The sequence below is a fragment of the Phyllobates terribilis genome, unplaced genomic scaffold (assembly GCF_046119375.1).
Source record: "Phyllobates terribilis strain yellow unplaced genomic scaffold, ASM4611937v1 Scaffold_416__1_contigs__length_1633014, whole genome shotgun sequence".
NCBI lineage: Eukaryota > Metazoa > Chordata > Amphibia > Anura > Dendrobatidae > Phyllobates > Phyllobates terribilis.
In genome coordinates this window covers 1511785-1536016 of record NW_027363176.1, presented here as the reverse complement: position 1 = coordinate 1536016, position 24232 = coordinate 1511785, and the positions used below count along the sequence as shown (strand labels likewise).

General features: G+C 45.2%; 15 non-coding genes and 2 pseudogenes across 15 annotated transcripts; all 17 read right to left on the bottom strand.

The window, feature by feature from the left end:
* Positions 1-1168: 1168 nt before the first annotated feature.
* On the bottom strand, positions 1169-1359 carry LOC141226880 (U2 spliceosomal RNA). Its single transcript, XR_012293997.1, has one exon. It is a non-coding gene; the product is annotated as a U2 spliceosomal RNA (small nuclear RNA).
* Positions 1360-2474: 1115 nt separating this feature from the next.
* Positions 2475-2665, bottom strand: LOC141226879 (U2 spliceosomal RNA). Its single transcript, XR_012293996.1, has one exon. It is a non-coding gene; the product is annotated as a U2 spliceosomal RNA (small nuclear RNA).
* A 1115-nt stretch (positions 2666-3780) lies between these two features.
* On the bottom strand, positions 3781-3971 carry LOC141226878 (U2 spliceosomal RNA). Its single transcript, XR_012293995.1, has one exon. It is a non-coding gene; the product is annotated as a U2 spliceosomal RNA (small nuclear RNA).
* Positions 3972-5086: 1115 nt separating this feature from the next.
* Positions 5087-5277, bottom strand: LOC141226877 (U2 spliceosomal RNA). Its single transcript, XR_012293994.1, has one exon. It is a non-coding gene; the product is annotated as a U2 spliceosomal RNA (small nuclear RNA).
* A 1115-nt stretch (positions 5278-6392) lies between these two features.
* LOC141226876 (U2 spliceosomal RNA) lies at positions 6393-6583 on the bottom strand. The gene has a single exon (XR_012293993.1). It is a non-coding gene; the product is annotated as a U2 spliceosomal RNA (small nuclear RNA).
* Positions 6584-7698: 1115 nt separating this feature from the next.
* On the bottom strand, positions 7699-7889 carry LOC141226875 (U2 spliceosomal RNA). Its single transcript, XR_012293992.1, has one exon. It is a non-coding gene; the product is annotated as a U2 spliceosomal RNA (small nuclear RNA).
* A 1115-nt stretch (positions 7890-9004) lies between these two features.
* LOC141227107 (U2 spliceosomal RNA) lies at positions 9005-9195 on the bottom strand. The gene has a single exon (XR_012294215.1). It is a non-coding gene; the product is annotated as a U2 spliceosomal RNA (small nuclear RNA).
* Positions 9196-10310: 1115 nt separating this feature from the next.
* Positions 10311-10501, bottom strand: LOC141226970 (U2 spliceosomal RNA). Its single transcript, XR_012294083.1, has one exon. It is a non-coding gene; the product is annotated as a U2 spliceosomal RNA (small nuclear RNA).
* Positions 10502-11616: 1115 nt separating this feature from the next.
* LOC141226874 (U2 spliceosomal RNA) lies at positions 11617-11807 on the bottom strand. The gene has a single exon (XR_012293991.1). It is a non-coding gene; the product is annotated as a U2 spliceosomal RNA (small nuclear RNA).
* A 1115-nt stretch (positions 11808-12922) lies between these two features.
* LOC141227085 (U2 spliceosomal RNA) lies at positions 12923-13113 on the bottom strand. Its single transcript, XR_012294194.1, has one exon. It is a non-coding gene; the product is annotated as a U2 spliceosomal RNA (small nuclear RNA).
* A 1115-nt stretch (positions 13114-14228) lies between these two features.
* LOC141227420 (U2 spliceosomal RNA) lies at positions 14229-14419 on the bottom strand. Its single transcript, XR_012294415.1, has one exon. It is a non-coding gene; the product is annotated as a U2 spliceosomal RNA (small nuclear RNA).
* Positions 14420-15537: 1118 nt separating this feature from the next.
* LOC141227249 (U2 spliceosomal RNA) lies at positions 15538-15722 on the bottom strand. Its single transcript, XR_012294332.1, has one exon. It is a non-coding gene; the product is annotated as a U2 spliceosomal RNA (small nuclear RNA).
* Positions 15723-16511: 789 nt separating this feature from the next.
* LOC141227356 (U2 spliceosomal RNA) lies at positions 16512-16603 on the bottom strand (annotated as a pseudogene).
* Positions 16604-17718: 1115 nt separating this feature from the next.
* Positions 17719-17903, bottom strand: LOC141227248 (U2 spliceosomal RNA). The gene has a single exon (XR_012294331.1). It is a non-coding gene; the product is annotated as a U2 spliceosomal RNA (small nuclear RNA).
* Positions 17904-18692: 789 nt separating this feature from the next.
* On the bottom strand, positions 18693-18784 carry LOC141227354 (U2 spliceosomal RNA; annotated as a pseudogene).
* Positions 18785-19899: 1115 nt separating this feature from the next.
* Positions 19900-20086, bottom strand: LOC141227193 (U2 spliceosomal RNA). Its single transcript, XR_012294289.1, has one exon. It is a non-coding gene; the product is annotated as a U2 spliceosomal RNA (small nuclear RNA).
* A 2853-nt stretch (positions 20087-22939) lies between these two features.
* LOC141226873 (U2 spliceosomal RNA) lies at positions 22940-23130 on the bottom strand. Its single transcript, XR_012293990.1, has one exon. It is a non-coding gene; the product is annotated as a U2 spliceosomal RNA (small nuclear RNA).
* Between the last annotated feature and the right edge of the window lie 1102 nt (positions 23131-24232).

The window sequence follows — 24232 nt, the reverse complement described above, 5'->3', positions numbered from 1 at the left end:
TTGGAGTCTTCCAGCAACAACACTTGGTCGTAGCCAAAAGGCCGAGAAGCGATAACCAGAATTGGTTTCAAACTACGGAGCCACCCAAGGATCCTGAAAAGTCCATTTGTGGAGATGAGCTCCTGGACTCCCGTTAAGAAGACATGTTGTCAACCTCTAGATCCCTTACATGCCTGCACTTTTCGGCTTGCTGCTGCTGCAATCCACGCGTTTTAGATCTGCATAACTCCACCTCTTTAAACACAGCACCTTCACCCCCTGCTGTTCCCACCCGCCTCAACACCGTTGGAAGGGAGGAGAACCAATTAAGGCGGGGGGTGGGGTGGAACGAGCAGCTGTCTACCCTTAGCAGGAGGGCTCCTGATTACATACCTCTCCTGCTGCTGCTGCTGCTGGCTGTCCAGCAGCAGACTGAAGGTGGCTGCTGCTGTGCACAGGTATATAAAGGCTCAGAGCCTATTATGACACGCGCAGCCAGCGTTCCATTGCCACATTCCATCTACTGCAGGCAGGATACCTGGCTGGCTGAATGTCGCTGAGAAGCTCACAGAGACCGCCATAAGCAACAGTTTAACAGAATGCCACAGACTAATCAACCAAACTTTTTGGGTTGGGTTCTCTTTTATAGTCTGCAGGCATTAAATGAAAGAAGTCAGTGTTCCAGCAGAGGGAGACAACGTTTCAGAAAAGGCATTGTAGCAAACCAAAAAAGAAATTTTAAGCGCAGCAGAGTAACCAGCGCACATACCTGTTAGCTCAGGTGAGTTTAAAAGGCTGCTGTTGATAACAAGGGCATTTGCTAAATAGATGGTGTGTGTGCAACAATATACTGAAAGGTCAATTATATTGTGCAGCTTATCTCACCACCTGTAGTTATTTAGGTGAAAGCTCCAAAATGCTTGCCTAATATGTCTGTTTATCCAAAAGGAAGTAAAAAGGGAGAGCTAGAAAGATAGCATTGCATCACATTACATGGCAATGCAATGCACAGTTGCTGAAGTTGAACCAAAATGAGCTTGTAATCTGGCTTCTGCAACTTTGAACATGAAAAATCCAATGAGGAGAAGAAAAGCAAAGCCAAAGAGTCCATCCCAAAATCCGACAAACAAGCAAAATGAACAAAAAACATTGAATTCAATTCTTTCTGATTTTAGAAACTGCATTAAAGAAGGGGTGCACCGGTCCTGGAGATACTGCAATACCAGGTCAATGCGTGGAGTGGACAGAGCAAGCTCTTTTTCCATCTCCCTGTTCTAAAAATCCATTTAATATATGGTCCCCAGATAGGGGACGTATCAGATATTAAACTGATAAGAACAGATACTACACTTGATCTTAGCCAAAAGGCCGAGAAGCGATAACCAGAATTGGTTTCAAACTACGGAGCCACCCAAGGATCCTGAAAAGTCCATTTGTGGAGATGAGCTCCTGGACTCCCGTTAAGAAGACATGTTGTCAACCTCTAGATCCCTTACATGCCTGCACTTTTCGGCTTGCTGCTGCTGCAATCCACGCGTTTTAGATCTGCATAACTCCACCTTTTTAAACACAGCACCTTCACTCCCTGCTGTTCCCACCCACCTCAACACCGTTGGAAGGGAGGAGAACCAATTAAGGCGGGGGGTGGGGTGGAACGAGCAGCTGTCTACCCTTAGCAGGAGGGCTCCTGATTACATACCTCTCCTGCTGCTGCTGCTGCTGGCTGTCCAGCAGCAGACTGAAGGTGGCTGCTGCTGTGCACAGGTATATAAAGGCTCAGAGCCTATTATGACACGCGCAGCCAGCGTTCCATTGCCACATTCCATCTACTGCAGGCAGGATACCTGGCTGGCTGAATGTCGCTGAGAAGCTCACAGAGACCGCCATAAGCAACAGTTTAACAGAATGCCACAGACTAATCAACCAAACTTTTTGGGTTGGGTTCTCTTTTATAGTCTGCAGGCATTAAATGAAAGAAGTCAGTGTTCCAGCAGAGGGAGACAACGTTTCAGAAAAGGCATTGTAGCAAACCAAAAAAGAAATTTTAAGCGCAGCAGAGTAACCAGCGCACATACCTGTTAGCTCAGGTGAGTTTAAAAGGCTGCTGTTGATAACAAGGGCATTTGCTAAATAGATGGTGTGTGTGCAACAATATACTGAAAGGTCAATTATATTGTGCAGCTTATCTCACCACCTGTAGTTATTTAGGTGAAAGCTCCAAAATGCTTGCCTAATATGTCTGTTTATCCAAAAGGAAGTAAAAAGGGAGAGCTAGAAAGATAGCATTGCATCACATTACATGGCAATGCAATGCACAGTTGCTGAAGTTGAACCAAAATGAGCTTGTAATCTGGCTTCTGCAACTTTGAACATGAAAAATCCAATGAGGAGAAGAAAAGCAAAGCCAAAGAGTCCATCCCAAAATCCGACAAACAAGCAAAATGAACAAAAAACATTGAATTCAATTCTTTCTGATTTTAGAAACTGCATTAAAGAAGGGGTGCACCGGTCCTGGAGATACTGCAATACCAGGTCAATGCGTGGAGTGGACAGAGCAAGCTCTTTTTCCATCTCCCTGTTCTAAAAATCCATTTAATATATGGTCCCCAGATAGGGGACGTATCAGATATTAAACTGATAAGAACAGATACTACACTTGATCTTAGCCAAAAGGCCGAGAAGCGATAACCAGAATTGGTTTCAAACTACGGAGCCACCCAAGGATCCTGAAAAGTCCATTTGTGGAGATGAGCTCCTGGACTCCCGTTAAGAAGACATGTTGTCAACCTCTAGATCCCTTACATGCCTGCACTTTTCGGCTTGCTGCTGCTGCAATCCACGCGTTTTAGATCTGCATAACTCCACCTCTTTAAACACAGCACCTTCACCCCCTGCTGTTCCCACCCGCCTCAACACCGTTGGAAGGGAGGAGAACCAATTAAGGCGGGGGGTGGGGTGGAACGAGCAGCTGTCTACCCTTAGCAGGAGGGCTCCTGATTACATACCTCTCCTGCTGCTGCTGCTGCTGGCTGTCCAGCAGCAGACTGAAGGTGGCTGCTGCTGTGCACAGGTATATAAAGGCTCAGAGCCTATTATGACACGCGCAGCCAGCGTTCCATTGCCACATTCCATCTACTGCAGGCAGGATACCTGGCTGGCTGAATGTCGCTGAGAAGCTCACAGAGACCGCCATAAGCAACAGTTTAACAGAATGCCACAGACTAATCAACCAAACTTTTTGGGTTGGGTTCTCTTTTATAGTCTGCAGGCATTAAATGAAAGAAGTCAGTGTTCCAGCAGAGGGAGACAACGTTTCAGAAAAGGCATTGTAGCAAACCAAAAAAGAAATTTTAAGCGCAGCAGAGTAACCAGCGCACATACCTGTTAGCTCAGGTGAGTTTAAAAGGCTGCTGTTGATAACAAGGGCATTTGCTAAATAGATGGTGTGTGTGCAACAATATACTGAAAGGTCAATTATATTGTGCAGCTTATCTCACCACCTGTAGTTATTTAGGTGAAAGCTCCAAAATGCTTGCCTAATATGTCTGTTTATCCAAAAGGAAGTAAAAAGGGAGAGCTAGAAAGATAGCATTGCATCACATTACATGGCAATGCAATGCACAGTTGCTGAAGTTGAACCAAAATGAGCTTGTAATCTGGCTTCTGCAACTTTGAACATGAAAAATCCAATGAGGAGAAGAAAAGCAAAGCCAAAGAGTCCATCCCAAAATCCGACAAACAAGCAAAATGAACAAAAAACATTGAATTCAATTCTTTCTGATTTTAGAAACTGCATTAAAGAAGGGGTGCACCGGTCCTGGAGATACTGCAATACCAGGTCAATGCGTGGAGTGGACAGAGCAAGCTCTTTTTCCATCTCCCTGTTCTAAAAATCCATTTAATATATGGTCCCCAGATAGGGGACGTATCAGATATTAAACTGATAAGAACAGATACTACACTTGATCTTAGCCAAAAGGCCGAGAAGCGATAACCAGAATTGGTTTCAAACTACGGAGCCACCCAAGGATCCTGAAAAGTCCATTTGTGGAGATGAGCTCCTGGACTCCCGTTAAGAAGACATGTTGTCAACCTCTAGATCCCTTACATGCCTGCACTTTTCGGCTTGCTGCTGCTGCAATCCACGCGTTTTAGATCTGCATAACTCCACCTCTTTAAACACAGCACCTTCACCCCCTGCTGTTCCCACCCGCCTCAACACCGTTGGAAGGGAGGAGAACCAATTAAGGCGGGGGGTGGGGTGGAACGAGCAGCTGTCTACCCTTAGCAGGAGGGCTCCTGATTACATACCTCTCCTGCTGCTGCTGCTGCTGGCTGTCCAGCAGCAGACTGAAGGTGGCTGCTGCTGTGCACAGGTATATAAAGGCTCAGAGCCTATTATGACACGCGCAGCCAGCGTTCCATTGCCACATTCCATCTACTGCAGGCAGGATACCTGGCTGGCTGAATGTCGCTGAGAAGCTCACAGAGACCGCCATAAGCAACAGTTTAACAGAATGCCACAGACTAATCAACCAAACTTTTTGGGTTGGGTTCTCTTTTATAGTCTGCAGGCATTAAATGAAAGAAGTCAGTGTTCCAGCAGAGGGAGACAACGTTTCAGAAAAGGCATTGTAGCAAACCAAAAAAGAAATTTTAAGCGCAGCAGAGTAACCAGCGCACATACCTGTTAGCTCAGGTGAGTTTAAAAGGCTGCTGTTGATAACAAGGGCATTTGCTAAATAGATGGTGTGTGTGCAACAATATACTGAAAGGTCAATTATATTGTGCAGCTTATCTCACCACCTGTAGTTATTTAGGTGAAAGCTCCAAAATGCTTGCCTAATATGTCTGTTTATCCAAAAGGAAGTAAAAAGGGAGAGCTAGAAAGATAGCATTGCATCACATTACATGGCAATGCAATGCACAGTTGCTGAAGTTGAACCAAAATGAGCTTGTAATCTGGCTTCTGCAACTTTGAACATGAAAAATCCAATGAGGAGAAGAAAAGCAAAGCCAAAGAGTCCATCCCAAAATCCGACAAACAAGCAAAATGAACAAAAAACATTGAATTCAATTCTTTCTGATTTTAGAAACTGCATTAAAGAAGGGGTGCACCGGTCCTGGAGATACTGCAATACCAGGTCAATGCGTGGAGTGGACAGAGCAAGCTCTTTTTCCATCTCCCTGTTCTAAAAATCCATTTAATATATGGTCCCCAGATAGGGGACGTATCAGATATTAAACTGATAAGAACAGATACTACACTTGATCTTAGCCAAAAGGCCGAGAAGCGATAACCAGAATTGGTTTCAAACTACGGAGCCACCCAAGGATCCTGAAAAGTCCATTTGTGGAGATGAGCTCCTGGACTCCCGTTAAGAAGACATGTTGTCAACCTCTAGATCCCTTACATGCCTGCACTTTTCGGCTTGCTGCTGCTGCAATCCACGCGTTTTAGATCTGCATAACTCCACCTCTTTAAACACAGCACCTTCACCCCCTGCTGTTCCCACCCGCCTCAACACCGTTGGAAGGGAGGAGAACCAATTAAGGCGGGGGGTGGGGTGGAACGAGCAGCTGTCTACCCTTAGCAGGAGGGCTCCTGATTACATACCTCTCCTGCTGCTGCTGCTGCTGGCTGTCCAGCAGCAGACTGAAGGTGGCTGCTGCTGTGCACAGGTATATAAAGGCTCAGAGCCTATTATGACACGCGCAGCCAGCGTTCCATTGCCACATTCCATCTACTGCAGGCAGGATACCTGGCTGGCTGAATGTCGCTGAGAAGCTCACAGAGACCGCCATAAGCAACAGTTTAACAGAATGCCACAGACTAATCAACCAAACTTTTTGGGTTGGGTTCTCTTTTATAGTCTGCAGGCATTAAATGAAAGAAGTCAGTGTTCCAGCAGAGGGAGACAACGTTTCAGAAAAGGCATTGTAGCAAACCAAAAAAGAAATTTTAAGCGCAGCAGAGTAACCAGCGCACATACCTGTTAGCTCAGGTGAGTTTAAAAGGCTGCTGTTGATAACAAGGGCATTTGCTAAATAGATGGTGTGTGTGCAACAATATACTGAAAGGTCAATTATATTGTGCAGCTTATCTCACCACCTGTAGTTATTTAGGTGAAAGCTCCAAAATGCTTGCCTAATATGTCTGTTTATCCAAAAGGAAGTAAAAAGGGAGAGCTAGAAAGATAGCATTGCATCACATTACATGGCAATGCAATGCACAGTTGCTGAAGTTGAACCAAAATGAGCTTGTAATCTGGCTTCTGCAACTTTGAACATGAAAAATCCAATGAGGAGAAGAAAAGCAAAGCCAAAGAGTCCATCCCAAAATCCGACAAACAAGCAAAATGAACAAAAAACATTGAATTCAATTCTTTATGATTTTAGAAACTGCATTAAAGAAGGGGTGCACCGGTCCTGGAGATACTGCAATACCAGGTCAATGCGTGGAGTGGACAGAGCAAGCTCTTTTTCCATCTCCCTGTTCTAAAAATCCATTTAATATATGGTCCCCAGATAGGGGACGTATCAGATATTAAACTGATAAGAACAGATACTACACTTGATCTTAGCCAAAAGGCCGAGAAGCGATAACCAGAATTGGTTTCAAACTACGGAGCCACCCAAGGATCCTGAAAAGTCCATTTGTGGAGATGAGCTCCTGGACTCCCGTTAAGAAGACATGTTGTCAACCTCTAGATCCCTTACATGCCTGCACTTTTCGGCTTGCTGCTGCTGCAATCCACGCGTTTTAGATCTGCATAACTCCACCTCTTTAAACACAGCACCTTCACCCCCTGCTGTTCCCACCCGCCTCAACACCGTTGGAAGGGAGGAGAACCAATTAAGGCGGGGGGTGGGGTGGAACGAGCAGCTGTCTACCCTTAGCAGGAGGGCTCCTGATTACATACCTCTCCTGCTGCTGCTGCTGCTGGCTGTCCAGCAGCAGACTGAAGGTGGCTGCTGCTGTGCACAGGTATATAAAGGCTCAGAGCCTATTATGACACGCGCAGCCAGCGTTCCATTGCCACATTCCATCTACTGCAGGCAGGATACCTGGCTGGCTGAATGTCGCTGAGAAGCTCACAGAGACCGCCATAAGCAACAGTTTAACAGAATGCCACAGACTAATCAACCAAACTTTTTGGGTTGGGTTCTCTTTTATAGTCTGCAGGCATTAAATGAAAGAAGTCAGTGTTCCAGCAGAGGGAGACAACGTTTCAGAAAAGGCATTGTAGCAAACCAAAAAAGAAATTTTAAGCGCAGCAGAGTAACCAGCGCACATACCTGTTAGCTCAGGTGAGTTTAAAAGGCTGCTGTTGATAACAAGGGCATTTGCTAAATAGATGGTGTGTGTGCAACAATATACTGAAAGGTCAATTATATTGTGCAGCTTATCTCACCACCTGTAGTTATTTAGGTGAAAGCTCCAAAATGCTTGCCTAATATGTCTGTTTATCCAAAAGGAAGTAAAAAGGGAGAGCTAGAAAGATAGCATTGCATCACATTACATGGCAATGCAATGCACAGTTGCTGAAGTTGAACCAAAATGAGCTTGTAATCTGGCTTCTGCAACTTTGAACATGAAAAATCCAATGAGGAGAAGAAAAGCAAAGCCAAAGAGTCCATCCCAAAATCCGACAAACAAGCAAAATGAACAAAAAACATTGAATTCAATTCTTTATGATTTTAGAAACTGCATTAAAGAAGGGGTGCACCGGTCCTGGAGATACTGCAATACCAGGTCAATGCGTGGAGTGGACAGAGCAAGCTCTTTTTCCATCTCCCTGTTCTAAAAATCCATTTAATATATGGTCCCCAGATAGGGGACGTATCAGATATTAAACTGATAAGAACAGATACTACACTTGATCTTAGCCAAAAGGCCGAGAAGCGATAACCAGAATTGGTTTCAAACTACGGAGCCACCCAAGGATCCTGAAAAGTCCATTTGTGGAGATGAGCTCCTGGACTCCCGTTAAGAAGACATGTTGTCAACCTCTAGATCCCTTACATGCCTGCACTTTTCGGCTTGCTGCTGCTGCAATCCACGCGTTTTAGATCTGCATAACTCCACCTCTTTAAACACAGCACCTTCACCCCCTGCTGTTCCCACCCGCCTCAACACCGTTGGAAGGGATGAGAACCAATTAAGGCGGGGGGTGGGGTGGAACGAGCAGCTGTCTACCCTTAGCAGGAGGGCTCCTGATTACATACCTCTCCTGCTGCTGCTGCTGCTGGCTGTCCAGCAGCAGACTGAAGGTGGCTGCTGCTGTGCACAGGTATATAAAGGCTCAGAGCCTATTATGACACGCGCAGCCAGCGTTCCATTGCCACATTCCATCTACTGCAGGCAGGATACCTGGCTGGCTGAATGTCGCTGAGAAGCTCACAGAGACCGCCATAAGCAACAGTTTAACAGAATGCCACAGACTAATCAACCAAACTTTTTGGGTTGGGTTCTCTTTTATAGTCTGCAGGCATTAAATGAAAGAAGTCAGTGTTCCAGCAGAGGGAGACAACGTTTCAGAAAAGGCATTGTAGCAAACCAAAAAAGAAATTTTAAGCGCAGCAGAGTAACCAGCGCACATACCTGTTAGCTCAGGTGAGTTTAAAAGGCTGCTGTTGATAACAAGGGCATTTGCTAAATAGATGGTGTGTGTGCAACAATATACTGAAAGGTCAATTATATTGTGCAGCTTATCTCACCACCTGTAGTTATTTAGGTGAAAGCTCCAAAATGCTTGCCTAATATGTCTGTTTATCCAAAAGGAAGTAAAAAGGGAGAGCTAGAAAGATAGCATTGCATCACATTACATGGCAATGCAATGCACAGTTGCTGAAGTTGAACCAAAATGAGCTTGTAATCTGGCTTCTGCAACTTTGAACATGAAAACTCCAATGAGGAGAAGAAAAGCAAAGCCAAAGAGTCCATCCCAAAATCCGACAAACAAGCAAAATGAACAAAAAACATTGAATTCAATTCTTTCTGATTTTAGAAACTGCATTAAAGAAGGGGTGCACCGGTCCTGGAGATACTGCAATAGCAGGTCAATGCGTGGAGTGGACAGAGCAAGCTCTTTTTCCATCTCACTGTTCTAAAAATCCATTTAATATATGGTCCCCAGATAGGGGACGTATCAGATATTAAACTGATAAGAACAGATACTACACTTGATCTTAGCCAAAAGGCCGAGAAGCGATAACCAGAATTGGTTTCAAACTACGGAGCCACCCAAGGATCCTGAAAAGTCCATTTGTGGAGATGAGCTCCTGGACTCCCGTTAAGAAGACATGTTGTCAACCTCTAGATCCCTTACATGCCTGCACTTTTCGGCTTGCTGCTGCTGCAATCCACGCGTTTTAGATCTGCATAACTCCACCTCTTTAAACACAGCACCTTCACCCCCTGCTGTTCCCACCCGCCTCAACACCGTTGGAAGGGAGGAGAACCAATTAAGGCGGGGGGTGGGGTGGAACGAGCAGCTGTCTACCCTTAGCAGGAGGGCTCCTGATTACATACCTCTCCTGCTGCTGCTGCTGCTGGCTGTCCAGCAGCAGACTGAAGGTGGCTGCTGCTGTGCACAGGTATATAAAGGCTCAGAGCCTATTATGACACGCGCAGCCAGCGTTCCATTGCCACATTCCATCTACTGCAGGCAGGATACCTGGCTGGCTGAATGTCGCTGAGAAGCTCACAGAGACCGCCATAAGCAACAGTTTAACAGAATGCCACAGACTAATCAACCAAACTTTTTGGGTTGGGTTCTCTTTTATAGTCTGCAGGCATTAAATGAAAGAAGTCAGTGTTCCAGCAGAGGGAGACAACGTTTCAGAAAAGGCATTGTAGCAAACCAAAAAAGAAATTTTAAGCGCAGCAGAGTAACCAGCGCACATACCTGTTAGCTCAGGTGAGTTTAAAAGGCTGCTGTTGATAACAAGGGCATTTGCTAAATAGATGGTGTGTGTGCAACAATATACTGAAAGGTCAATTATATTGTGCAGCTTATCTCACCACCTGTAGTTATTTAGGTGAAAGCTCCAAAATGCTTGCCTAATATGTCTGTTTATCCAAAAGGAAGTAAAAAGGGAGAGCTAGAAAGATAGCATTGCATCACATTACATGGCAATGCAATGCACAGTTGCTGAAGTTGAACCAAAATGAGCTTGTAATCTGGCTTCTGCAACTTTGAACATGAAAAATCCAATGAGGAGAAGAAAAGCAAAGCCAAAGAGTCCATCCCAAAATCCGACAAACAAGCAAAATGAACAAAAAACATTGAATTCAATTCTTTCTGATTTTAGAAACTGCATTAAAGAAGGGGTGCACCGGTCCTGGAGATACTGCAATACCAGGTCAATGCGTGGAGTGGACAGAGCAAGCTCTTTTTCCATCTCCCTGTTCTAAAAATCCATTTGATATATGGTCCCCAGATAGGGGACGTATCAGATATTAAACTGATAAGAACAGATACTACACTTGATCTTAGCCAAAAGGCCGAGAAGCGATAACCAGAATTGGTTTCAAACTACGGAGCCACCCAAGGATCCTGAAAAGTCCATTTGTGGAGATGAGCTCCTGGACTCCCGTTAAGAAGACATGTTGTCAACCTCTAGATCCCTTACATGCCTGCACTTTTCGGCTTGCTGCTGCTGCAATCCACGCGTTTTAGATCTGCATAACTCCACCTCTTTAAACACAGCACCTTCACCCCCTGCTGTTCCCACCCGCCTCAACACCGTTGGAAGGGAGGAGAACCAATTAAGGCGGGGGGTGGGGTGGAACGAGCAGCTGTCTACCCTTAGCAGGAGGGCTCCTGATTACATACCTCTCCTGCTGCTGCTGCTGCTGGCTGTCCAGCAGCAGACTGAAGGTGGCTGCTGCTGTGCACAGGTATATAAAGGCTCAGAGCCTATTATGACACGCGCAGCCAGCGTTCCATTGCCACATTCCATCTACTGCAGGCAGGATACCTGGCTGGCTGAATGTCGCTGAGAAGCTCACAGAGACCGCCATAAGCAACAGTTTAACAGAATGCCACAGACTAATCAACCAAACTTTTTGGGTTGGGTTCTCTTTTATAGTCTGCAGGCATTAAATGAAAGAAGTCAGTGTTCCAGCAGAGGGAGACAACGTTTCAGAAAAGGCATTGTAGCAAACCAAAAAAGAAATTTTAAGCGCAGCAGAGAAACCAGCGCACATACCTGTTAGCTCAGGTGAGTTTAAAAGGCTGCTGTTGATAACAAGGGCATTTGCTAAATAGATGGTGTGTGTGCAACAATATACTGAAAGGTCAATTATATTGTGCAGCTTATCTCACCACCTGTAGTTATTTAGGTGAAAGCTCCAAAATGCTTGCCTAATATGTCTGTTTATCCAAAAGGAAGTAAAAAGGGAGAGCTAGAAAGATAGCATTGCATCACATTACATGGCAATGCAATGCACAGTTGCTGAAGTTGAACCAAAATGAGCTTGTAATCTGGCTTCTGCAACTTTGAACATGAAAAATCCAATGAGGAGAAGAAAAGCAAAGCCAAAGAGTCCATCCCAAAATCCGACAAACAAGCAAAATGAACAAAAAACATTGAATTCAATTCTTTCTGATTTTAGAAACTGCATTAAAGAAGGGGTGCACCGGTCCTGGAGATACTGCAATACCAGGTCAATGCGTGGAGTGGACAGAGCAAGCTCTTTTTCCATCTCCCTGTTCTAAAAATCCATTTAATATATGGTCCCCAGATAGGGGACGTATCAGATATTAAACTGATAAGAACAGATACTACACTTGATCTTAGCCAAAAGGCCGAGAAGCGATAACCAGAATTGGTTTCAAACTACGGAGCCACCCAAGGATCCTGAAAAGTCCATTTGTGGAGATGAGCTCCTGGACTCCCGTTAAGAAGACATGTTGTCAACCTCTAGATCCCTTACATGCCTGCACTTTTCGGCTTGCTGCTGCTGCAATCCACGCGTTTTAGATCTGCATAACTCCACCTCTTTAAACACAGCACCTTCACCCCCTGCTGTTCCCACCCGCCTCAACACCGTTGGAAGGGAGGAGAACCAATTAAGGCGGGGGGTGGGGTGGAACGAGCAGCTGTCTACCCTTAGCAGGAGGGCTCCTGATTACATACCTCTCCTGCTGCTGCTGCTGCTGGCTGTCCAGCAGCAGACTGAAGGTGGCTGCTGCTGTGCACAGGTATATAAAGGCTCAGAGCCTATTATGACACGCGCAGCCAGCGTTCCATTGCCACATTCCATCTACTGCAGGCAGGATACCTGGCTGGCTGAATGTCGCTGAGAAGCTCACAGAGACCGCCATAAGCAACAGTTTAACAGAATGCCACAGACTAATCAACCAAACTTTTTGGGTTGGGTTCTCTTTTATAGTCTGCAGGCATTAAATGAAAGAAGTCAGTGTTCCAGCAGAGGGAGACAACGTTTCAGAAAAGGCATTGTAGCAAACCAAAAAAGAAATTTTAAGCGCAGCAGAGAAACCAGCGCACATACCTGTTAGCTCAGGTGAGTTTAAAAGGCTGCTGTTGATAACAAGGGCATTTGCTAAATAGATGGTGTGTGTGCAACAATATACTGAAAGGTCAATTATATTGTGCAGCTTATCTCACCACCTGTAGTTATTTAGGTGAAAGCTCCAAAATGCTTGCCTAATATGTCTGTTTATCCAAAAGGAAGTAAAAAGGGAGAGCTAGAAAGATAGCATTGCATCACATTACATGGCAATGCAATGCACAGTTGCTGAAGTTGAACCAAAATGAGCTTGTAATCTGGCTTCTGCAACTTTGAACATGAAAAATCCAATGAGGAGAAGAAAAGCAAAGCCAAAGAGTCCATCCCAAAATCCGACAAACAAGCAAAATGAACAAAAAACATTGAATTCAATTCTTTCTGATTTTAGAAACTGCATTAAAGAAGGGGTGCACCGGTCCTGGAGATACTGCAATAGCAGGTCAATGCGTGGAGTGGACAGAGCAAGCTCTTTTTCCATCTCCCTGTTCTAAAAATCCATTTAATATATGGTCCCCAGATAGGGGACGTATCAGATATTAAACTGATAAGAACAGATACTACACTTGATCTTAGCCAAAAGGCCGAGAAGCGATAACCAGAATTGGTTTCAAACTACGGAGCCACCCAAGGATCCTGAAAAGTCCATTTGTGGAGATGAGCTCCTGGACTCCCGTTAAGAAGACATGTTGTCAACCTCTAGATCCCTTACATGCCTGCACTTTTCGGCTTGCTGCTGCTGCAATCCACGCGTTTTAGATCTGCATAACTCCACCTCTTTAAACACAGCACCTTCACCCCCTGCTGTTCCCACCCGCCTCAACACCGTTGGAAGGGAGGAGAACCAATTAAGGCGGGGGGTGGGGTGGAACGAGCAGCTGTCTACCCTTAGCAGGAGGGCTCCTGATTACATACCTCTCCTGCTGCTGCTGCTGCTGGCTGTCCAGCAGCAGACTGAAGGTGGCTGCTGCTGTGCACAGGTATATAAAGGCTCAGAGCCTATTATGACACGCGCAGCCAGCGTTCCATTGCCACATTCCATCTACTGCAGGCAGGATACCTGGCTGGCTGAATGTCGCTGAGAAGCTCACAGAGACCGCCATAAGCAACAGTTTAACAGAATGCCACAGACTAATCAACCAAACTTTTTGGGTTGGGTTCTCTTTTATAGTCTGCAGGCATTAAATGAAAGAAGTCAGTGTTCCAGCAGAGGGAGACAACGTTTCAGAAAAGGCATTGTAGCAAACCAAAAAAGAAATTTTAAGCGCAGCAGAGTAACCAGCGCACATACCTGTTAGCTCAGGTGAGTTTAAAAGGCTGCTGTTGACAACAAGGGCATTTGCTAAATAGATGGTGTGTGTGCAACAATATACTGAAAGGTCAATTATATTGTGCAGCTTATCTCACCACCTGTAGTTATTTAGGTGAAAGCTCCAAAATGCTTGCCTAATATGTCTGTTTATCCAAAAGGAAGTAAAAAGGGAGAGCTAGAAAGATAGCATTGCATCACATTACATGGCAATGCAATGCACAGTTGCTGAAGTTGAACCAAAATGAGCTTGTAATCTGGCTTCTGCAACTTTGAACATGAAAAATCCAATGAGGAGAAGAAAAGCAAAGCCAAAGAGTCCATCCCAAAATCCGACAAACAAGCAAAATGAACAAAAAACATTGAATTCAATTCTTTCTGATTTTAGAAACTGCATTAAAGAAGGGGTGCACCGGTCCTGGAGATACTGCAATACCAGGTCAATGCGTGGAGTGGACAGAGCAAGCTCTTTTTCCATCTCCCTGTTCTAAAAATCCATTTAATATATGGTCCCCAGATAGGGGACATATCAGATATTAAACTGATAAGAACAGATACTACACTTGATCTTAGCCAAAAGGCCGAGAAGCGATAACCAGAATTGGTTTCAAACTACGGAGCCACCCAAGGATCCTGAAAAGTCCATTTGTGGAGATGAGCTCCTGGACTCCCGTTAAGAAGACATGTTGTCAACCTCTAGATCCCTTACATGCCTGCACTTTTCGGCTTGCTGCTGCTGCAATCCACGCGTTTTAGATCTGCATAACTCCACCTCTTTAAACACAGCACCTTCACCCCCTGCTGTTCCCACCCGCCTCAACACCGTTGGAAGGGAGGAGAACCAATTAAGGCGGGGGGTGGGGTGGAACGAGCAGCTGTCTACCCTTAGCAGGAGGGCTCCTGATTACATACCTCTCCTGCTGCTGCTGCTGCTGCTGGCTGTCCAGCAGCAGACTGAAGGTGGCTGCTGCTGTGCACAGGTATATAAAGGCTCAGAGCCTATTATGACACGCGCAGCCAGCGTTCCATTGCCACATTCCATCTACTGCAGGCAGGATACCTGGCTGGCTGAATGTCGCTGAGAAGCTCACAGAGACCGCCATAAGCAACAGTTTAACAGAATGCCACAGACTAATCAACCAAACTTTTTGGGTTGGGTTCTCTTTTATAGTCTGCAGGCATTAAATGAAAGAAGTCAGTGTTCCAGCAGAGGGAGACAACGTTTCAGAAAAGGCATTGTAGCAAACCAAAAAAGAAATTTTAAGCGCAGCAGAGTAACCAGCGCACATACCTGTTAGCTCAGGTGAGTTTAAAAGGCTGCTGTTGATAACAAGGGCATTTGCTAAATAGATGGTGTGTGTGCAACAATATACTGAAAGGTCAATTATATTGTGCAGCTTATCTCACCACCTGTAGTTATTTAGGTGAAAGCTCCAAAATGCTTGCCTAATATGTCTGTTTATCCAAAAGGAAGTAAAAAGGGAGAGCTAGAAAGATAGCATTGCATCACATTACATGGCAATGCAATGCACAGTTGCTGAAGTTGAACCAAAATGAGCTTGTAATCTGGCTTCTGCAACTTTGAACATGAAAAATCCAATGAGGAGAAGAAAAGCAAAGCCAAAGAGTCCATCCCAAAATCCGACAAACAAGCAAAATGAACAAAAAACATTGAATTCAATTCTTTCTGATTTTAGAAACTGCATTAAAGAAGGGGGGCACCGGTCCTGGAGATACTGCAATACCAGGTCAATGCGTGGAGTGGACAGAGCAAGCTCTTTTTCCATCTCCCTGTTCTAAAAATCCATTTAATATATGGTCCCCAGATAGGGGACATATCAGATATTAAACTGATAAGAACAGATTTTTTTTTTTCTATCGAAAGCCCGAATTCGTGTACAAAACCCGAGTGCGCTTAAAAAAGTGACAAGTGCCACAAAAAAAGTGCACTAGGATGCTGGTCTTCTTGAAACCCTCTCCAAAAGGAGAAGGGTCCCCCAAACCATTCCCCGTCCCTCCGAGCCAGAAGGCCACAGCGAGGAACAGGGACAAATAGCCACCTCCAGCCGGAGCCAGAGGCGACCCAATCTTACCCCCAGCACCTGCCCGAGTTCTCACCCGAGCAAGGCACTGGGAGCCAAAGACTGTGCTCCCCTCCCGGAAGAGGGGAGCCAACAACGCTCTCCTCCCGAAAGAGGAGAGCCAGGGGGGTTCAGGGGGGAGCGGAACCTGATGGCCACACACTCCCCCCCTAGACCTGCCAAGAGAGGAACCCGTAAGGGAACCGCATCCCGACAAAATCCTAGTAGGATGTGACACACGTGAATAAGTGGACACACAGTGACAAAGAAATTAAATAAATAGTGAAGGTTTCACAGTATAATACTGCCCGGACCTTCGACCGGGAATTTCAAAATTCCCCATCCTAAGGCCAGAAGGCCCGGAATAAGGGTGTGTGCGAAGAAAGAAAATTTGAAGTGCTTGTGCAAATGTGCCATAAACTCAAGTGGGGTTCCCAATCCCAGTGAGTTAAGGCACCCCAGGGTCACCACTCCTGGGGCACTTCACACTTCGGGCTTTCGATCTTCCCCGGCCCAATGGCGTCGATCCTGGGGGGCCATGCTTTCCACCAGATGACTATATTAGCCACCTGGCGTACTAACAAGCGCCTAAACCCCAGTGTGCATAATGTATCAATCTACTAGGGCGGCCAACATCCAAAGCCGCCTTTTCGAAAGATACTACACTTGATCTTAGCCAAAAGGCCGAGAAGCGATAACCAGAATTGGTTTCAAACTACGGAGCCACCCAAGGATCCTGAAAAGTCCATTTGTGGAGATGAGCTCCTGGACTCCCGTTAAGAAGACATGTTGTCAACCTCTAGATCCCTTACATGCCTGCACTTTTCGGCTTGCTGCTGCTGCAATCCACGCGTTTTAGATCTGCATAACTCCACCTCTTTAAACACAGCACCTTCACCCCCTGCTGTTCCCACCCGCCTCAACACCGTTGGAAGGGAGGAGAACCAATTAAGGCGGGGGGTGGGGTGGAACGAGCAGCTGTCTACCCTTAGCAGGAGGGCTCCTGATTACATACCTCTCCTGCTGCTGCTGCTGCTGGCTGTCCAGCAGCAGACTGAAGGTGGCTGCTGCTGTGCACAAGTATATAAAGGCTCAGAGCCTATTATGACACGCGCAGCCAGCGTTCCATTGCCACATTCCATCTACTGCAGGCAGGATACCTGGCTGGCTGAATGTCGCTGAGAAGCTCACAGAGACCGCCATAAGCAACAGTTTAACAGAATGCCACAGACTAATCAACCAAACTTTTTGGGTTGGGTTCTCTTTTATAGTCTGCAGGCATTAAATGAAAGAAGTCAGTGTTCCAGCAGAAGGAGACAACGTTTCAGAAAAGGCATTGTAGCAAACCAAAAAAGAAATTTTAAGCGCAGCAGAGTAACCAGCGCACATACCTGTTAGCTCAGGTGAGTTTAAAAGGCTGCTGTTGATAACAAGGGCATTTGCTAAATAGATGGTGTGTGTGCAACAATATACTGAAAGGTCAATTATATTGTGCAGCTTATCTCACCACCTGTAGTTATTTAGGTGAAAGCTCCAAAATGCTTGCCTAATATGTCTGTTTATCCAAAAGGAAGTAAAAAGGGAGAGCTAGAAAGATAGCATTGCATCACATTACATGGCAATGCAATGCACAGTTGCTGAAGTTGAACCAAAATGAGCTTGTAATCTGGCTTCTGCAACTTTGAACATGAAAAATCCAATGAGGAGAAGAAAAGCAAAGCCAAAGAGTCCATCCCAAAATCCGACAAACAAGCAAAATGAACAAAAAACATTGAATTCAATTCTTTCTGATTTTAGAAACTGCATTAAAGAAGGGGGGCACCGGTCCTGGAGATACTGCAATACCAGGTCAATGCGTGGAGTGGACAGAGCAAGCTCTTTTTCCATCTCCCTGTTCTAAAAATCCATTTAATATATGGTCCCCAGATAGGGGACATATCAGATATTAAACTGATAAGAACAGATTTTTTTTTTTCTATCGAAAGCCCGAATTCGTGTACAAAACCCGAGTGCGCTTAAAAAAGTGACAAGTGCCACAAAAAAAGTGCACTAGGATGCTGGTCTTCTTGAAACCCTCTCCAAAAGGAGAAGGGTCCCCCAAACCATTCCCCGTCCCTCCGAGCCAGAAGGCCACAGCGAGGAACAGGGACAAATAGCCACCTCCAGCCGGAGCCAGAGGCGACCCAATCTTACCCCCAGCACCTGCCCGAGTTCTCACCCGAGCAAGGCACTGGGAGCCAAAGACTGTGCTCCCCTCCCGGAAGAGGGGAGCCAACAACGCTCTCCTCCCGAAAGAGGAGAGCCAGGGGGGTTCAGGGGGGAGCGGAACCTGATGGCCACACACTCCCCCCCTAGACCTGCCAAGAGAGGAACCCGTAAGGGAACCGCATCCCGACAAAATCCTAGTAGGATGTGACACACGTGAATAAGTGGACACACAGTGACAAAGAAATTAAATAAATAGTGAAGGTTTCACAGTATAATACTGCCCGGACCTTCGACCGGGAATTTCAAAATTCCCCATCCTAAGGCCAGAAGGCCCGGAATAAGGGTGTGTGCGAAGAAAGAAAATTTGAAGTGCTTGTGCAAATGTGCCATAAACTCAAGTGGGGTTCCCAATCCCAGTGAGTTAAGGCACCCCAGGGTCACCACTCCTGGGGCACTTCACACTTCGGGCTTTCGATCTTCCCCGGCCCAATGGCGTCGATCCTGGGGGGCCATGCTTTCCACCAGATGACTATATTAGCCACCTGGCGTACTAACAAGCGCCTAAACCCCAGTGTGCATAATGTATCAATCTACTAGGGCGGCCAACATCCAAAGCCGCCTTTTCGAAAGATACTACACTTGATCTTAGCCAAAAGGCCGAGAAGCGATAACCAGAATTGGTTTCAAACTACGGAGCCACCCAAGGATCCTGAAAAGTCCATTTGTGGAGATGAGCTCCTGGACTCCCGTTAAGAAGACATGTTGTCAACCTCTAGATCCCTTACATGCCTGCACTTTTCGGCTTGCTGCTGCTGCAATCCACGCGTTTTAGATCTGCATAACTCCACCTCTTTAAACACAGCACCTTCACCCCCTGCTGTTCCCACCCGCCTCAACACCGTTGGAAGGGAGGAGAACCAATTAAGGCGGGGGGTGGGGTGGAACGAGCAGCTGTCTACCCTTAGCAGGAGGGCTCCTGATTACATACCTCTCCTGCTGCTGCTGCTGCTGGCTGTCCAGCAGCAGACTGAAGGTGGCTGCTGCTGTGCACAAGTATATAAAGGCTCAGAGCCTATTATGACACGCGCAGCCAGCGTTCCATTGCCACATTCCATCTACTGCAGGCAGGATGCCTGGCTGGCTGAATGTCGCTGAGAAGCTCACAGAGACCGCCATAAGCAACAGTTTAACAGAATGCCACAGACTAATCAACCAAACTTTTTGGGTTGGGTTCTCTTTTATAGTCTGCAGGCATTAAATGAAAGAAGTCAGTGTTCCAGCAGAAGGAGACAACGTTTCAGAAAAGGCATTGTAGCAAACCAAAAAAGAAATTTTAAGCGCAGCAGAGTAACCAGCGCACATACCTGTTAGCTCAGGTGAGTTTAAAAGGCTGCTGTTGATAACAAGGGCATTTGCTAAATAGATGGTGTGTGTGCAACAATATACTGAAAGGTCAATTATATTGTGCAGCTTATCTCACCACCTGTAGTTATTTAGGTGAAAGCTCCAAAATGCTTGCCTAATATGTCTGTTTATCCAAAAGGAAGTAAAAAGGGAGAGCTAGAAAGATAGCATTGCATCACATTACATGGCAATGCAATGCACAGTTGCTGAAGTTGAACCAAAATGAGCTTGTAATCTGGCTTCTGCAACTTTGAACATGAAAAATCCAATGAGGAGAAGAAAAGCAAAGCCAAAGAGTCCATCCCAAAATCCGACAAACAAGCAAAATGAACAAAAAACATTGAATTCAATTCTTTCTGATTTTAGAAACTGCATTAAAGAAGGGGTGCACCGGTCCTGGAGATACTGCAATACCAGGTCAATGCGTGGAGTGAACAGAGCAAGCTCTTTTTCCATCTCCCTGTTCTAAAAATCCATTTAATATATGGTCCCCAGATAGGGGACGTATCAGATATTAAACTGATAAGAACAGATTTTTTTTTTTTTTTTTTTTTTTTTAAAACCTATTCAGGTTAAAATTAAAGTCCACTCCACAGTCCTCTTCTCCCCAAAGGGAGACAAGACGTGGACTCCAACTTAAATCATCATCAGGTTTTGGTACTTTTAATGTCAGAAAAAAAAATTACAAAAATACAACAATACTTACAAAGAAAGAAATGTTTCAGAACCTGAATGGATACCAAAAAAATAAAAATTAAATTATAACTGTATTAACAACAGTAATAACATCAAGTAAAATACTTGTAACCATTATCAAAAGCATGAACCCCAACCCAACTCAGAACCTTAAGGGACAAATCTTCAACCCTTGATGCTGAAAAAACTTGTTTCGATACACCATCTGGTATTCTATATTTCACACAAAAAACATTTTTATCTCTTATTAGTTCTTTCCTAACATTCTCTATAAGATAGTCCAAACGTTTCTCATCATACAACTTACGGTACAACCGGTTAAAATATTCTGCATTCTTTATAAACATAGGTTGTTGAAAAACAACTATATTTTCTTCCATTGCCACCTCCACTTCCTGTTCCTTTCTCTTTTCTTGCTTTTTAACCTTACCACGGCCAGTTCCCTGACTTACACCTCCCATTTCACTCTCTACCCTATCCCCCCAATCTACTCTTGTTTTCTCCATCTCCCTCTGCACTCCTACAGGTTTGCTTTCTTTTCCCTTTACCACCAACACCTTTTCTACACTTTCCTCCTTTCTCTCTACCAAAACCTTTTTAACCACTACCTCCTTCTCTTTATTTCTTTTCCTCTTTGGGCAATTCTTAAAAACATGCGTATCTTCCTGACACAAGTTGCACTTCCTCCGATCTTTACAATCCTTTGACTCATGATCACCTTTTTTGCAAAAACCACATACACCACCCGAACAATTTTCCTTTCCATGCCCGTATTGACGACAAACTCGACAAAAAGTGGGTATACCACTGAAAAAAATATCACCATTTATATTACCCAACTTAAACCTAGCTGGGGGAAGCAACACAGTCCCCTGCTCATCTTCTTTGAAACGGACCAAAAATTTCCACTTCGAAGTCCAAAAACCAAATTCATTATAAATCTTCCCTTTTGGTGTTACTGACAAACAAAAAAACTCCAAAAATGTAAGAACATCCTCTTCGTCCACCAATGGAGAGTACATTTTAACAATGATCCATTTATCTCTAACGGGGAAGTGTGGCATTACACTTATCCCCTCCATTCTTTTATCCTGGCTTGCAGTCATTTTCCTTAGATATCTTTCAAAAAAAACTTTGTCAACAAAAACTATATCATAAACACCCCTCCTGGGGTAGTCCATTATCGCCAACACTTCTTCTGTCTTCAAACCAAAAAGATCCACAAGAACTTGACTCATCACATACCTAAAATCCTTTTGATCTCGAAAGTTCTCCTGAACAACCAAACGAATAGAATTCTGCACCTTAGCGAATTCAGGCACATTATCTTCCTCTCCTTCATGTGATGCTGCAGACATCTTCTTCACAAACAGGTTCTCCTCTTCTCAATAGAAACCTTCAACACCGAAGTGCCAGGTAGATGATCGCCTCCCGTTGCCCGGGGACTAATCCGACTCCCTAATAGCAGCAGGGAGGTGAAGCCCTGCTGAAAAACAGAGCGATCCCCCCAGGCCAAGGAGCCGGGTACCCCGAGCACCTCTCAGCCAAGACCAAGGCAGCAGCCGCTAGATCACTGCACTTGATCTTAGCCAAAAGGCCGAGAAGCGATAACCAGAATTGGTTTCAAACTACGGAGCCACCCAAGGATCCTGAAAAGTCCATTTGTGGAGATGAGCTCCTGGACTCCCGTTAAGAAGACATGTTGTCAACCTCTAGATCCCTTACATGCCTGCACTTTTCGGCTTGCTGCTGCTGCAATCCACGCGTTTTAGATCTGCATAACTCCACCTCTTTAAACACAGCACCTTCACCCCCTGCTGTTCCCACCCGCCTCAACACCGTTGGAAGGGAGGAGAACCAATTAAGGCGGGGGGTGAGGTGGAACGAGCAGCTGTCTACCCTTAGCAGGAGGGTTCCTGATTACATACCTCTCCTGCTGCTGCTGCTGCTGGCTGTCCAGCAGCAGACTGAAGGTGGCTGCTGCTGTGCACAGGTATATAAAGGCTCAGAGCCTATTATGACACGCGCAGCCAGCGTTCCATTGCCACATTCCATCTACTGCAGGCAGGATACCTGGCTGGCTGAATGTCGCTGAGAAGCTCACAGAGACCGCCATAAGCAACAGTTTAACAGAATGCCACAGACTAATCAACCAAACTTTTTGGGTTGGGTTCTCTTTTATAGTCTGCAGGCATTAAATGAAAGAAGTCAGTGTTCCAGCAGAGGGAGACAACGTTTCAGAAAAGGCATTGTAGCAAACCAAAAAAGAAATTTTAAGCGCAGCAGAGTAACCAGCGCACATACCTGTTAGCTCAGGTGAGTTTAAAAGGCTGCTGTTGATAACAAGGGCATTTGCTAAATAGATGGTGTGTGTGCAACAATATACTGAAAGGTCAATTATATTGTGCAGCTTATCTCACCACCTGTAGTTATTTAGGTGAAAGCTCCAAAATGCTTGCCTAATATGTCTGTTTATCCAAAAGGAAGTAAAAAGGGAGAGCTAGAAAGATAGCATTGCATCACATTACATGGCAATGCAATGCACAGTTGCTGAAGTTGAACCAAAATGAGCTTGTAATCTGGCTTCTGCAACTTTGAACATGAAAAATCCAATGAGGAGAAGAAAAGCAAAGCCAAAGAGTCCATCCCAAAATCCGACAAACAAGCAAAATGAACAAAAAACATTGAATTCAATTCTTTCTGATTTTAGAAACTGCATTAAAGAAGGGGTGCACCGGTCCTGGAGATACTGCAATACCAGGTCAATGCGTGGAGTGGACAGAGCAAGCTCTTTTTCCATCTCCCTGTTCTAAAAATCCATTTAATATATGGTCCCCAGATAGGGGACGTATCAGATATTAAACTGATAAGAACAGATACTACACTTGATCTTAGCCAAAAGGCCGAGAAGCGATAACCAGAATTGGTTTCAAACTACGGAGCCACCCAAGGATCCTGAAAAGTCCATTTGTGGAGATGAGCTCCTGGACTCCCGTTAAGAAGACATGTTGTCAACCTCTAGATCCCTTACATGCCTGCACTTTTCGGCTTGCTGCTGCTGCAATCCACGCGTTTTAGATCTGCATAACTCCACCTCTTTAAACACAGCACCTTCACCCCTGCTGTTCCCACCCGCCTCAACACCGTTGGAAGGGAGGAGAACCAATTAAGGCGGGGGGTGGGGTGGAACGAGCAGCTGTCTACCCTTAGCAGGAGGGCTCCTGATTACATACCTCTCCTGCTGCTGCTGCTGCTGGCTGTCCAGCAGCAGACTGAAGGTGGCTGCTGCTGTGCACAGGTATATAAAGGCTCAGAGCCTATTATGACACGCGCAGCCAGCGTTCCATTGCCACATTCCATCTACTGCAGGCAGGATACCTGGCTGGCTGAATGTCGCTGAGAAGCTCACAGAGACCGCCATAAGCAACAGTTTAACAGAATGCCACAGACTAATCAACCAAACTTTTTGGGTTGGGTTCTCTTTTATAGTCTGCAGGCATTAAATGAAAGAAGTCAGTGTTCCAGCAGAGGGAGACAACGTTTCAGAAAAGGCATTGTAGCAAACCAAAAAAGAAATTTTAAGCGCAGCAGAGTAACCAGCGCACATACCTGTTAGCTCAGGTGAGTTTAAAAGGCTGCTGTTGATAACAAGGGCATTTGCTAAATAGATGGTGTGTGTGCAACAATATACTGAAAGGTCAATTATATTGTGCAGCTTATCTCACCACCTGTAGTTATTTAGGTGAAAGCTCCAAAATGCTTGCCTAATATGTCTGTTTATCCAAAAGGAAGTAAAAAGGGAGAGCTAGAAAGATAGCATTGCATCACATTACATGGCAATGCAATGCACAGTTGCTGAAGTTGAACCAAAATGAGCTTGTAATCTGGCTTCTGCAACTTTGAACATGAAAAATCCAATGAGGAGAAGAAAAGCAAAGCCAAAGAGTCCATCCCAAAATCCGACAAACAAGCAAAATGAACAAAAAACATTGAATTCAATTCTTTCTGATTTTAGAA